Here is a 14,677-nt window from a genome sequence, read left to right on the forward strand (position 1 = left end):
GCATAACTGAAACAAGAATAAGAGGTAGAAGTAGAAAGTGAAGTCTGAAAAGGCAGTGATGAAATTATTCCCGGAGGCTCTTAGGCAACACTGTCACCAGGAAGAGAAAGTGGAAAGGAAACGCAACCAAAGAACTTGTGCGCCTAAGAGGTCTCTGAAAGCACTCAATGGTCAGACTGTAGAAGAGGCAGTGGTTAGAGATCAGAGCCCAACTCAGGGTTTGCTGGTTGGGAAGATAAAATTCGTCGTCATTCTGATCTCTCTGGGTCACAAAAGAAATTCAAAGGAAGAAGCAGTTGGAGGACAAAGATCAAATCCAAGGTCTATGAGTGCAATGTCCTCTGGGGCCAAAGATCAAATCAAGTTGGAAGATCCTTCACCCAGATGTGGGAAGGATTTAAGGTGGCACCCAGGGACACTACCAGCAGACAGAAGCACTGCTACAAGCCTCAGCACCTTCCTTACAGCTTCCAGTCCTACCACCAAGGGAAAGAGGAGTTAGAAGGAGTGTTAGAGGGAGAAGGATTATGTCTTTCTAATGGAGAGAATAAAATGAAGACGAGGTAAACCTGAATGCCCAAGAACAGATGACTGGTTAAAGAAACTTTGCTACATCTACACAATGGAGTACTATGTAACTGTTAGAAAAGATGAAGTCATGAAATTTACATACAAGTGGTACAACATGGAAAGTATCATGCTAAGCGAAATGAGTCAGAAAGAGAGGGATAGACATAGAAAGACTGCATTCATCTGGGGAATATAAAGTAACAAAATATGAGGTTAATACCCAAGAATAGCTTAGATCAGCACCAGGAGGATTACTCCATAGCTTAGAGGCCAGCCGGGCATTCTAAGGGAAAGGGCAGCTCAGATAGAGAAGGGAGCACCAAATAAAGGGTGTTTGGAGGATCCTCCCAGGATGGGAGATGCATGTTGAAAGTAGACTATGGACTGAACATGTTTGCCACTTACTGCCTCTTTTGCAGACCACAACACCCAAAAGGAGAGAGAGAACAAAAGGGAGTGCCCTGCCACAGAGGCAGGGTGGGATGGGGGGGATGGGGGTGGGAGGGATATTATCCATGGTGGTGGAAAATGGGCACTGGTGGAGGGATGGGTATTTGATCATTGTATAATCGGAACCCAAGCACAAAAAAATTGTAAATCTACAACTGTACCTCATGGTGTTTCACCAATAAAAAAAAAATGAAGACGAGGCACCCAAGTTTATAAGAAAACTGTAGCTTAAAACAAAAAGCACCAACAACCAGTCAAACAGGGGTATGCTAAATCCTCTATTGGCCTAAATCGTATGAGCAGAAAACAGCCTACTCAGTCATAATAACAAAAGTGAGTTCTTACTGATAGGGCTGGGAGGGTTGGGGGGAAAGAGGTGGAGCCCAAAGTCCAAGGATAAAGCTAAAAGCTGCCATTTTCAGAATCTAAAGAATGATTCTGAGCCTAAACCAGGGACATGCTCAGCATCCAGAGCAAAGAGGAACCTGGGACACATGCCTGGCTGGTTTTCACCACAACTCTGGACTGACAAGTCCGATCCCATGTCCCCCACCTCCCCCCTGTTAAATGTCACTGTCCTTGCTATTGTCCCATCTTTGTCTCACCATCTGGAGCAAAGAAGAGTGACAGAGGATCTGTCTCTTCAGTTCATAGATCTCTGCACTCAAGAAACTGCCTTGGAAATCTCATCCACACCTAGAGATTTACTTTAGAGAAAGCCTGGGCTGCTGCGATAATGAAATGTGCAGGGGAGTGGGACTCTGGGGGGTTAATAACCATTGAAGAAGCCTGACCACACTGAGACATCTGTGGCAGACGGAAGAATAAGTGAGCCATGTGCATAGGCCACAGTCTCACACATACACACACACACACACACACACACACACAAACACATGCACAAGCACAGGCACACGCGCGCACACGCACACACACACACACACACAAGCCAAAGAGACACCATGCAGCCAAATCAGTCCAGAATGCAAAATCACACGTTGGCTATATTGTAAGTCATATACAATGGGCTGCGGGCTGGAGCGATAGCACAGCGGTAGGGCATGCAGCCAACATGGCCGACCCGAGTTTGATTCCTCCGCCCCTCTCGGAGAGCCCGGCAAGCTTCCGAGAGTATCTCGCCCGCACGGCAGAGCCTGGCAAGCTCCCCGTGACGTATTCGATATGCCAAACACAGTAACAACAAAGTCTCCAGTGGAGACGTTACTGGGCCCGCTCGAGCAAATCGATGAACAACGGGAGGGCCTTTACCTTTTATACAATAGGCTGGGCTGGAGCGATAGTGCAGCGGGTAGGGCGTTTGCCTTGCACACAGCCAACATGGCTGACCCAAGTTCAATTCCTCTGCCCCTCTCGAAGAGCCCGGCAAGCTACCGAGAGTATCTCGCCCGCACGCCAAAGCCTGGCAAGCTACCCGTGACATATTCAATATGCCAAACACAGTAACAAGTCTCACAATGTTACTGGGCCCAATCGAGCAAATTGATGAACAACGGGAGGACCGTGTTACCTTGTTATACAATAGGCTAGGTGTTGGGATATGTTTTGTGTTTGGTTAACTGGATTAATTTTAATGCACGCATGGAAGATACATGGAAGATACATGGAATAATCTGGCTGCTGGTAGTTGGGACGAGTCCGGTGTAAAGACAGCAGCCAGCAGGGCAATGGCAGAGAGGAGCTCTTGGAAGCTCCTGAGTTGGGAGGAGGGCGACAGACCAGGGTACCAGAGTGATGAGAAGGCTTTAGACATGGGTCAAGTTGTGAGAAGTGGGGGAAGTTGGGCCACACCTAATGGTGCTCAAGGCTTACTCCGGCCTCTGTGCTCAGGCTTCATTCCTGGTGGTGCTCAAGGGAAGTATGAGTTGAGCTGAGGCCCAAACCCAAGTTGACCTAATGCAAACTGTCTCTCCAGCCTCATGAGGGCAACTTCGAAGGCACAGCTAAATGGATTGGGGTGGAATACATGTGAATTCCAAGTTTCTATGACTGATGGCTTCTCTGAGCAATGAAGAGAGTAAACCTGCCATCAGATGGGATGGGGCAGGAGGTAAGAGAAGCAATTTGGAGCTAAGTCAGGAATGAATCCAGTGAGTATCAGCTATCCAAACCAGCATGTTGAAAGGACTGTGTGGGCTTCAGGAACCTTGTGCCTGGAGACGTAAATGCAGGAATCACCAGCATTAAAAGTATTTAAGGCCAGAAGACTAATTGAGATTATCGAGAGAGTGAGCGGAGAAAGAGCGAAGCCTAAGAACTCAGCCCTCAAACTCCTTTCTTCTTAGAGGTCAAGTTCTGAATTTGGACAGGAGTACTGGAGAGGTCAAAGGTCAAAGGAAAAGTGGTGCTGTTGAAGACCTCACAGAAAGAGCACCAGGAAGCAAGCACGGGGGTTGACCTCGGGACTACTGATAGTGGGTCCCCAGTCAAGTGATGGAGTTGACAACATAACTGATTCAAGGCAGAAGAGAGAAAATGCAACCAGAAAAACACAGCTCGTGACTGGAGAGAAATTTGAAGTCGAAAATGTTTCTATTTTTGTTTTTTATTTAAATGGGAGAAATTAGAACTTGGCTGCACACTAATGGGCCAGACTCACTAGGGAAAGAAAGATTAAGGGAGGAAAACTGTGTCCTGAGACAGGAAACAGGACTACAACATGCCAGACATCGAGTGACTGAGTGACTACCACGGATTTCTACCTGTTTCCTTCCTCTCTCCTAGGTTTATTTCTCTACCTCAATCCCACCCCAGACTAACATTCCTAAAGTGCTAGCTTTTCATGACAATATTCCAACACTGTTTAAACAGCATCACTCTGTTTTCTGTTTTACATCCATTCCCCACAAGCTACCGAGAGTATCTCTCCCTCACGACAGAACCTGGCAAACTACCCATGACATATTCAATATGCCAAACACAGTAACAACAAGTCTCACAATGTTACTGGGCCTGCTTGAGCAAATCGATGAACAACAGGAGGACAGTGCTACAGTGCAAAAGTGCTGCCCATGGGGCTGGAGCGATAGCACAGCAGGTAGGATGTTTGCCTTGTACACGGCAGACCCAGGTTCGATTCCCAGCATTCCATATGGTCCCCTGAGCACAGCCAGGGGTAATTCCTGAGTGCAGAGCCTGGAGGAACCCCTGAGCATCGCCAGGTGTGACCCAAAAAGGAAAAAAAAAAGAGTGTTGCCCAGTTGACACACCACTGAGTCAAGTCTATACAAGTCCACGAGGGTGAGCAGCCCTTGCCAGGGCACCAGGGAGATTGTTTTCATTGCTAATGGTAAGACAGTCACAAGATGAGTCTTCCATGGTGAATGCTATTAGAGGGAAATGACACCCACTTCAAATAAATTCAGGTGTGGACACAATAGCACAGCAGGTAGGGTGTTTGCTTGCACATGGCTGACCCAGGTTTGATTCCTCCATTCCTCTTGGAGAGCCCGGCAAGCTACCGAGAATATCCCGTCCGCACAGCAGAGCTTAGAAAGCTCCTCGTGGCATATTCTATATGCCAAAAACAGTAACAACAAGTCTCACATTGGAGACATTACTGGTGCCCGCTCAAGCAAATCGATGAACAACAGGACGACAGTGCTAGAGTGCTACAGTGGACACAAATAATTTTCCCTGGGCAGTAGAAGGATGAAGTACAGGCTACAGGGGATGGAGTTGGAGGCAGGTGGTAGATTTTCAGAGGCAGAGGGTGACAATGAATGACAATGTGGAGGAAGTGACTGCAGCTGTGACTAGAAGAGCCTTGCATGTAAGAGAAGTGACTGCGTTGAGATTGCCAAAGAAGACAGCCAAGACAATCCGGAACCCACTGCCCGGCACTCTCAGGAGTGTCTCTCTTAAGTCTGCCTCCCCGATTCAGCACCCTCCCCACAAGTTTTATTAAGCACAATTAGTCCTAGAGACCCAGATGCCAAGGGTAGGTCATGGGGGTAATGCTGAACCAGAACAAGAGATCTTCCAAGAAGAGAACAAGTGCTCTGGGGAACTCCAGAATTTTCCAGGCTATGTACAGACAGAGAGTTCCAAAGGGAACTGGGTCCAAATCCACTACCGCCCACACTCTCCTTTTCACCAAAGAAATGACTGAAACAAGCCACAGTCCAGCAGATTTCTAGCACATTTTTGCATTCCCACTTCCTTTTCACCCTCCTCCCACCCGACAGAAAGACTCATCTTTCCCCCATTCAGAATTTCATCCCATCTTGCCTCTCCAAGCTGCCAAAGAAAGGGACATTTGAAATACCAAGTTGAAGAAATCTCTTGTCAGAGTGTTATTACCAATCTGACTCCGCTTGGCAGTTATGATGGATAGCTCTAATCACATGCCTAATAAGTATCAAAAGTTAATATGTTGTTTGGGTAGAGTACGGATAATGTCTGGCCTCCAGAGCACTCTCTAGCAATTAAATTATCGATTTCAATAACTGAATATCAATGCACATGGTCCTCTCTGTCAGTTAGGAGCAGGTGGAGGGCTCCTTTGTAAACTGCGTAACTGGCACAAGAGACATGACACAGCTGGGAAGAATGTACTATGCTGAGTCCAATTTCTGGCAAACCAGTGATTTTCCTGAGACCCACCACGGTGAACACAGAGCCAGTGGTGAACCCCAAGAACTGCAGAGAGAGGTCCCCGCCCCCACCCAAAACAAACAAACAAACAAAGAGTCTAACCATATAATGCCCGGTTTAAAAAGAATAATTCGAACATTTCTCAAGTTTGTGCAGCTTTTAACCTCTCAAGTGTCTATTAAATGAACTTGGAGTGAAATGTGGGGGAAGAAGATCCCCTGGGGTAAGCAGGGCCCAGCAAGCACTGTGGGTTTCTCCAGGAGAGAGCACCAGCTCACCCCAGATCCATCATCCTCCGCCACCATCACTTTCAATTTCAGTTGCCCTTTTTATATTTCTTTTGTGACAAAGTGCTCTGTCACTCTCCTGGTCCCTGCCACCATCCGCACTTGGAGGAACCTCAGCTCTGGGAAGGGGAAATAATAGGAATGGCTCATACAGACGTTTTTTAAAATTCCTTGTAAGTGGTGTATACCAGCATATCTCAACTGAGGGCCATTTGCCCTTATCACTGGGTCTCCGGGACATGTCGAGAGACCACAGGTAACCACAGGTAAACACCACACAGATGGGAGGGCAAGGTCCAAGACTCGGGGACCAACCAGACTAGGAACAACAGGTGTGCCAGAGAGACACCCCCCCCCACCCCCCACCAGGATACAAAGCTGAAGGGCATCACTGGTCTACACCATCCTTAATTCTGGCTCCTTCCGAAAGGGGGCGCTCCAGACACCACCTGTAGGTCTGCAGGATGAAAGCTTGGGGAAAAGGGCACCAGCACAGGAGTGGGGCGCAGTGGTGAGCGCTACCTCGCAGAGGATGAGACTGCCCGTCGGGTCCCTGCCCCACCTGCTAGAGGCGTCCCGTGGGGGGGAGGGGGCACTGCTGTTAGGGTCCCTGGCACCGCAGCCCCAGGTGATCTTGGGCAGGTACGTGCAAGCATCCGAACCAAGAGTGTGCAAGCCAGCGCCGCATGTGAAGGTGGGACCCCATTGGAAGGCGGGCGGGGCATGCAGTTCGCCCTAGGCCTCCAGGAACAAACCCAGGACCTGGATAGCGCTGCGCTGAAATGAGGGCAAAGAGACTCTTGCCCCCTCCATTGGTTCCAACTAAGTAACTCTTAAAAATGGTCACCATCTGGGGGCTGGAGCAATAGCACAGCGGGTAGGGTGTTTGCCTTGTACGCGGCCGGCCGACCCAGGTGCGATTTCTAGCATCCCATATGGTCCCCCGAGCATCGCCAGGAGTGTGCAAAGCCAGGAGCAACCCCTGAGCACTGCCGGGTGTGACCCAAAAAGCAAAAAAAAAAAAAAAAAAGTCATCATCTGACCCAACGAATGCAAAAGTAAGTAATTGATTATCATTAACTATTAAAAGTCACTATCAAATAGTAATGAATACATATTAGGAGTAGCTAAAGATCACTAACGTCCTCTGATTTTCCCTCAGGAATATCTCCCTCCCAATGATCCATTCATCCAATTAGAAGCGCAGTAAGAACTGAATGTTCAACCTCAGTCAGCCCCTCAGAGTAATCTTGTAGAGTAATCTGTGGATAAATTAATACTGGACTGAAGTAGTTGGCTACTTGCCAACACTCAGACCAAAATTTCCAGAAAAAGGGGCTTCCCATGTAATTGGCTGCACCATCTTCATTGATGTAATAGGAAAGTCTTCTGCTCCAGTTCCCCATGTTTCATAACCTTCTATTTGGATTGATGAGCTGACAGTAGGTAGAGATATACAGACACCAAGAACACTAGGCCACATTCGTTTGTCTTCTGTCAACACAATCAGTCAATGGACAAAAATGGGTGTAAATCAGAAAAATGCTTTCATTTAGGAGCATAAAAGACATTCTTCTAGTGAGCCAACGACCCCTCGAGACACTCTTGTGAATGTTACTTGCTCTTAAAGATCATCTCAAAACATACCATGAAAATGTCAGTTGCCAAACACCATCCAATCATTTAGAATGAATATTCTAGGCTGCGGCTATCACTCAATAGGCCAGAGCGCATGACTTGCTGTGGGGGGCCTGAGTTTGTTTCCCAGTACCATATGGTCTCCTGAACACAACCACGTCTAGCACCTCCTCCCAAGGAAACGAAGCTGAACTAACATTCTAACACCTGCAATACTGCATTAAATTGCAATATTGGTGTTACTGTCAATTTGAGGCCAATATTTTTTGGAAAACAATATTCTCCATAAATATCCATGATTTTGTATCTGTCCAGATTAACCTATGTAGAAGATATGTGCATATACATACCTACATCCAGATACAAAAGGTGTGCAAATAATGTTGCTGAATTGAATGAGATCAGAGTCTCCCTACAATTTATTCCAGTGAATAACTTCAAACAAAACATTCTTTCATATAATGCAATGCAATGGAGTGCTGTATATATTTAGAATATATGTATATAATAAAGTAGCATATAATTAAATACAGTTAAGTAGTAAAAGTCACTATTGCTTCACAGCTCTTCCACTTTTTAGATCTGTAACTTTGGGAAAGTTACTAAACTGTTCTTAAATTTTAGTTTCTTCTGCTGCAACTAGCAGTCCCTACCACCACAGGAATTTATGACAGACATATCTGGAATAAAATCTGGTACAGAACTCAACAGGTGTTAGGTATAATTCAAACCAATTCCTGTAATCCACTCAGCTGGTGCTAATGACTAATGGCTATGCTCCGTGTTATTATTAACTAATTTTCAAAATCACAGTTACATAATAAGCCAATTCTAAGAAAGCAAGAATAGAAAGGTCTTGGAAGGCAGGCGGGCAGGCAGGCAGAAAGGAAGGAAGGAAGTTGTGGGGAGGGGAGGGGGAGATAATGAAAACAGTTAAGACTGCCATCAGCCCCATACCCATGAAAAAAGTAGAGTAAAACTGGGATTATTTTTCTCCCAACATCCAATTAAGTCACATTGTTGGGCTTTGTTGAGTATAGGGAAAAGAAGGAAAAAAAAGAAACTGAGCAGAACCCTAGCAAAAGCGACAAGGCTGTACTTCCAGTTTTGAAAAGCCTTCCATTCATTTTCAAACTTTAGTTCCCCAAACTTTAAGTCACTGAACCTCAGCCCCACTATTGCAAAGCAGCTTATAGACAGCTATATCATTGACCACACTCTGTGCTGGGACGCTGACAACCTCTATCCACACATACGTTTGTAAGTACATGCACATATTTCAGGAACGAAAACAAAACACCAAGCTACTGTACTTCAACCTGCCAGTAATCCTGGAAACCCTGAGGAAAAAACCCTGGGGGTTTCACCGGAGCTTTCCAAGAGGCATAGCGCAGCAGGTGGGACAGTGAGTGACAGTCCCCGCCCACCAACGCCCAGTTTTCCCCTCCTGGCCACTGTGTCAGAGACGATCCTGTAGCAAAGGTCTTTCCCTTTGCATGAGGGAAATTTAGAACATGAAGACACTGCCCCACCGCTTAGGAACCATGAGAATTTACTGAGCTTTCTTAACTGGATGAAATAGTCCTGCATTTCCCCTCGCCTTCCCTATGGGACGCGCCTCCCTCTGCTCCTGCTTATAAAATGACAGTTTACCTTAGGCAGATCGCACCTCCTTCTCAATAAAGTAGTTTCGCCTTGGCAGCGAATCATTTAGGCTTGGGGCCGCACCCCAGTGTGCTCAGGCTTACTTCTGGCTCTCTGTGCTGAGGGGTCTCTCCTGGCGGGGCTCGGGAACGTTATGGGGTGCGGGAGATGGAACCAGGCTCAGCCACGTGCAAGGCAAGCGCTCTCCCAGCTGTAACAATCCCTTCCTTCCGTTAAAAAAAAAAATCTTTTTTTAAAGCCTATTGAAGCCACCAGTGTGCCCAGCGTACTGGCCTGGCCCTTATTACATCCTCGTGACATTGGAAGAAGCTTTATATAGCCTTCACTGGAAAATAGTGACAAGGCTGTTCTTCCAGTTTCGAAACTCCTGACTCACGGTTTCAGAATCTGCTATAAGCATCGTTCCTAAATATCGATAGCCCTGGACATACTTTAAAGGGAACAATTTAAATGCATGAAATTATCTAAGTCAACTTCAAAGGACCGATATACTCTGCAGTGTGCAATTTCCAGAAGGCTTGAAAAATTAGCCGGCTTTCCTGTGGTCACCTCTAGCAAGGAGCCGTTGCAAGGCAAACCCCCGCGTTTCAAATGCTCCTTCTAAGTTGCATGGTCCAGAGTCGGAGCGCGTATGAGGAACCCGGGCTTGACTGCCAAGCACGGACCGTTTTTGCAAACTCCTCTCCCTAGGAAGACAAGTGTCCCGTTCCCAGGAGGGGTGGCAGCCGGAGTCACTGGCTTCTGCCAAAAAGATAGAGAAGAGGACAGCGAGGCGCGCGCGCACCCTGGCAGCCAGGTCTGCACCGGCGCGCGCGGGGTGTCTGCGAGGGGTCGGGGAGGAAGCGAAGATCTGCGGTACCTTTTTGGAACTTTTCTGCGCTCGCTTAGTTGCAGAACTACGCGCTCGGGGAGCTCGGAAGCGCGTCTTCTCCGGAGCTCGAGGCCGGGCGGACGCGCCGCTTCCCCGCCGCCCGCGCTGTCGGGTGCCCAGCGCCGCCCGGTGCTCGCCGGCTGCTGGCCCAGCACCCCGGGAGCACCTGGCGGGGACCCGCGCGAGGTGCGCCCCGCGGCAGGGGAGGGCGAGCACCCCCGGGAGAGGACCAGAGGGGCTGGAGGGGCGCACGCTGCAGCACCACCGCGGAAAACTGGAGTCGGCGCCAAACGCTCCCCAGCCGAGGGCGGGGCGCAGCCGTCGGGGGGGAGCCGGGTGGGTCCCGCCGGCCTGGGAGGGGCCCGAGGCTTGGGCGCTCGCGGGATGGGGGTGGGGGGAAGCCCCCCAGCCCTTCCACCCTCCACCACCTCCCGTCCCAAAGCGGACCCGCCGGAGTCCCGGGGTGTGGGTGTGGGGAGGGGGCCGCAGGTAGCGCTGCCGGCCGGGGTGCCGCCACCGGCTTGCGTCCAGGGCGATGGGCTGGGACCTCCGCGGGTAAAGCTGGAGTTCCCTGAACCCGGGAGTCCCAACCCTTCTTCCCCCCCACACACCCCCACCCGACGAAAAGAAAAGTGAAAGAGAAAAAGAGCCGGGAGCAGAGGCGCAGATAAACATTCCCCAGGCGAGGCCGGGGGAGGGGCGCGCTCAGGGAGGACGTGCGCAGGTGGCCAGGTGCTCCCCGCATCCCCACCCCCACCCCCGGGCGGCCCCGCCGGGCACGTTGTCACCGCGGTCGCCCACCGCAGGGTGCAAAGCCGAGGGGGGTGGGGGGGGAGAGGAGCCGCGAGGGGACGCTCGCTTTGCTGTCCCCACCCCAGCTGGGGACCCCTCACCCGGCGTGAGAAGGGCACCGGGAGCTGCAGTCTTGGGCGCAGCGCCGGGAGCACCAGGGGAAGAAGGTGTTGGGAGGGGATTGGGCGGCTGTTCCCGACTGTCCTGGCCCTGGGCGCGACCACGAGCCCGGACTCAGGACCAGGAAGGATCCCCAGTGACCGTTTTGCGCCAGGCAGTTGGCAGGACCTTGGAGGAAAAGAACCTGTTGGCGCATCCCGCTGCGGGGCCCGCGTGGCTGGAGGCAACGGCGTGGAAGGTCGTGACTGCCCTCACTCACCTGTGCAGAAAGGGGCCGAGTGCGCGGTGGTTGCAAGGCCGGCGCGCCACACCTGCGCAGCCCGAGGCCTCATTCGTACCGGCTCGGGTAAATACGTCGGGGAAGCCCGCGCACGAGTCACCTGCTGTCATGCCCCAAGCAAAGGTGCCGCGGGCAGTTTGCCAGAGCTTCTGCACAGAAGTAACCACCAGATTCCCCGAAACCCCACTTTTTAATGCAGCCTATATAGATTAATAATAAAATCGAAATGAACGGATATATCTAGTGCAGTGGGTTCACCTTGAACGCAACTGCGTCTGCCTTGCTCGCAGCCGACTCAGGTGCAACCCCCCCCACACACACACCTCATTCATTCATTCTCCTGAGCCCCCCAGAAGTGATCCCAGAAAGCAGAGCCAAGAGTAAGCTCGAGCAGACCCAATAACGTCTCCATTGTGAGACTTGTTGTTATTGTGTTTGGCATATGGAATACCTCATGGGTCCTTGTCCAGGCTTTGCCGTGTGGGCGAGATACTCTCAGGCAGCTTGCTGGGGCTCTCCAAGAGAGGCGGAGGAATCGAACCTGGGTCGGCTGTGTTGGCACGATGCAAGGCAAACGCCCTACCCGCTGTGCTATCACTCCAATCCAGCAATAATATAATAAAATAGAAGATTAACTGTGATTCAAATACTACAGGTGACCACAGAGAGTACGGCTCAGCAGAGAAAGCATGCCTTGCATGATCCCTGGCACCTCAAAAATCAAAGCAGAGTGGGAGAGACCATATAGCAGGGAGTGTCCTAGCAGGCAAAGCTTGTCAGGTAGATCTGTCAACCTTGGTTTGATTGGTTTGATTTATGACACCATCTGGTAGGGTCACCCAGCATCCCCAGGAGTGATTTCTGAGTACACTGTCCAGTGGTAAGCCTGATCACAGACCGGTGTACCCCATAACCAAAAATAGTCATACGCAGCTAAATATAAAATTACAACAAATTTTCACATAAAAGCCATGTTTTTCTTTTAATGAAGTTAAGCCCTTATCAACAGAATAACAGGTTTTTTCATGTAAAAACCAGCTTTACAACCACTCTGAATTTCACCATAGTTGAGGAACTTGGGATCTTTTTATCTCTTTCCAAATAAAGATAGTGTTGACTCTCCTGGTGATAATGCCAGGGAAGTCCAACTCACCAGCCTTTGCCTAACAGAACACTGCCAGCCTTGGTGTGAGGATGAGCTTGTATTGTGAGAATTTATGGGCCTGCAGCTGGGTGTGAATTGGTGACAAAGGAAACAGCAGCCAACTGAGGAATCCAGGTGTCCTGTGGGTTGAGAAGTAGACTGTGGCCCCAGTCTAGGGCGAAGCTGTCCTTAGCTGGAGCTCAAAAGCGGTGGCTTCCACAGTCTAACAGCTGTCCCAGGCCCGAAAAACTCAGTCTGATGACAGTCTTAGCATGTCTGGAACGTTCTCAAGCTACTGGAAAGTTTTTACCACAGTTTGAAATGGAAAGGAATTTTGCTTCCTAGAGCTAAGATTTAAAGCACAAGTTGAAGATGTGAGAATATTAAAATCGATCTACAAAGAGTAATCCGATGTCCACGTAAGTTCTGGGACAAGGTGAAGGGGGCAATATATAAAGTATTTAGTCAGAAGGGACATAAAAGCAACACAAATAACAGTAGAGTAAAATTGAAAATGATTACTGTTGGGGCTGGAGCGATAGCACAGTGGGTAGGGCGTGTGCCTTGCACATGGCTGACCCGGGTTCAATTCCCAGTATCCCATATGGTCCCCTGAGCACCACCAGGAGTAATTCCTGAGTGCAGAGCCAGGAGTCAGGAGTGTATCACTGAGTGTGACGCCGCCCCCCCCCCCCCCCAGCCAACAAAAAAAGCAAATGATTATAGCATTCTGTGATGTGCCTTGTTCTGCTCTGGGCCTCCCCAAACTGTAGATTAAATTTGCTTTCTTAATTTCAGGAGAATTTTATATGCATATGTGTATATGAATATGTGTAATGTATCTATATATGCATACATATACATATATATTGAAATACATAGTATTTGAATTGGAGATGGAAGTATCTAAAATTCACTGAAGGTGGGGTTTCAGCATTACTTGTATGGGGGCCCAGTGCTCAAACAGAATACCCTAAGAGATGCAAATTTTATTTAAAGTTACCACAGGCTATTCTGTAAGAGATTTAAAATTACTCACACCAATGAGCAAATTCCTGCACACAAATTAAAAGCAAAGACAAAGATGGATGAAATAATTTTAAACTGCCTTAAGATAATAAAATTGAAGTGTGGAAAGAAATAAAAATTAACTAAACCTCACAGAAGTGACCATAATAACCTTTTTTGAGTTTAAAGAAACAACCATAAGGACCATAGTTTAATGGAATTTGTAAGATGCGACCCCAAAGAAGCATTGGCCAATGGGGTAGCTGTCTTGAAAATAAAATACAAGAACTGGAGAGACAGTCCGGTCCAGTAGGTAAGGCAATCGTTTTGCACGTGCCCAACCCGGGTTAGATCCTCAGCATCCCATAGGGTCCCCCTGAGCACTGCCTCAAAGTAATTTTTGGGTACAAAGCCATGAATAACCAACCCCTGAGCATCACTGAGTGTGAGTCACAAACAATAAAATAGGACCAGAGAGATTGCACACGGGTTAAGGGGCTTGCTTTGCACATGGGACTCCCCTGAGCACTGCCAGCTATGACCCCACCTGCCCCGTTAAAATAAAATAAAATGCTAACAAATGCGTTCTCTGGCTTTTGAAACGATATGGAAGCAGTTAGGTGCTGCTGCAGATGAGGCAGGAGCGGCCGCGGCTGGCCTCTGGTCCTTTGCAATTCCCAGGTTCTTCGATATTTTTGAGAATGAAGATACTGAATGATAACGATGCTCAGACTCATGGAAATTAGAAAAGATCATTGGAAAGTAGGAGAGAAAAGAAAAGGAGCTTCGCAGGCTGGAGCGATAGCACAGCGGGTAGGGCATTTGCCTTGCACGCGGCCGACCCGGCTTCGATTTCCAGCATCCCCTATGGTCCCCCAGCACCGCCAGGAGTAATTCCTGAGTGCAAAACCAGAAATAACCCCTTAGCATTGCTGGGTGTGACCCAAAAAGCAAAAAAAAAAAAAAAAGTCAGGGTTTCTGTAGCCCTTTTTAAAAGCCCTTTGCATTTCTCATCAATGACAAATGCGAGAGAAACAGGGAATCTCCAGGGTGGTCTTCTGTTTGAGTCCTTCTGCCCATCTGCCTCAGGCACTGTCCATTATCTCAGCCTCCCTGTGAGCACAAGCTCTGGGGAAGAGTTTTAGGTTGGACAGTTGTTAACTCCCTGTTTATCAGAAAATTCCACGAATTTGCAGGGAGTCAAAATTTTGCAGGCCAGCCAAAAGCGGGACTACTCC

General features: G+C 48.8%; 1 protein-coding gene across 1 annotated transcript in view; it reads right to left on the reverse strand.

Moving 5' to 3' along the window:
- The window catches only part of IL15 (interleukin 15), a 73,118-nt gene extending 62,928 nt beyond the window's left edge, over window positions 1-10,190 (reverse strand). Inside the window, exon 1 of the mRNA XM_056118946.1 lies at window positions 10,084-10,190. The gene's annotated coding sequence lies outside the window, so the exon portion shown is untranslated. The remainder of the gene's footprint in view (window positions 1-10,083) is intronic.
- Between the last annotated feature and the right edge of the window lie 4,487 nt (window positions 10,191-14,677).

The sequence above is a fragment of the Sorex fumeus genome, unplaced genomic scaffold (genome assembly GCF_029834395.1).
Source record: "Sorex fumeus unplaced genomic scaffold, SorFum_2.1 ptg000039l, whole genome shotgun sequence".
Lineage (NCBI taxonomy): Eukaryota > Metazoa > Chordata > Mammalia > Eulipotyphla > Soricidae > Sorex > Sorex fumeus.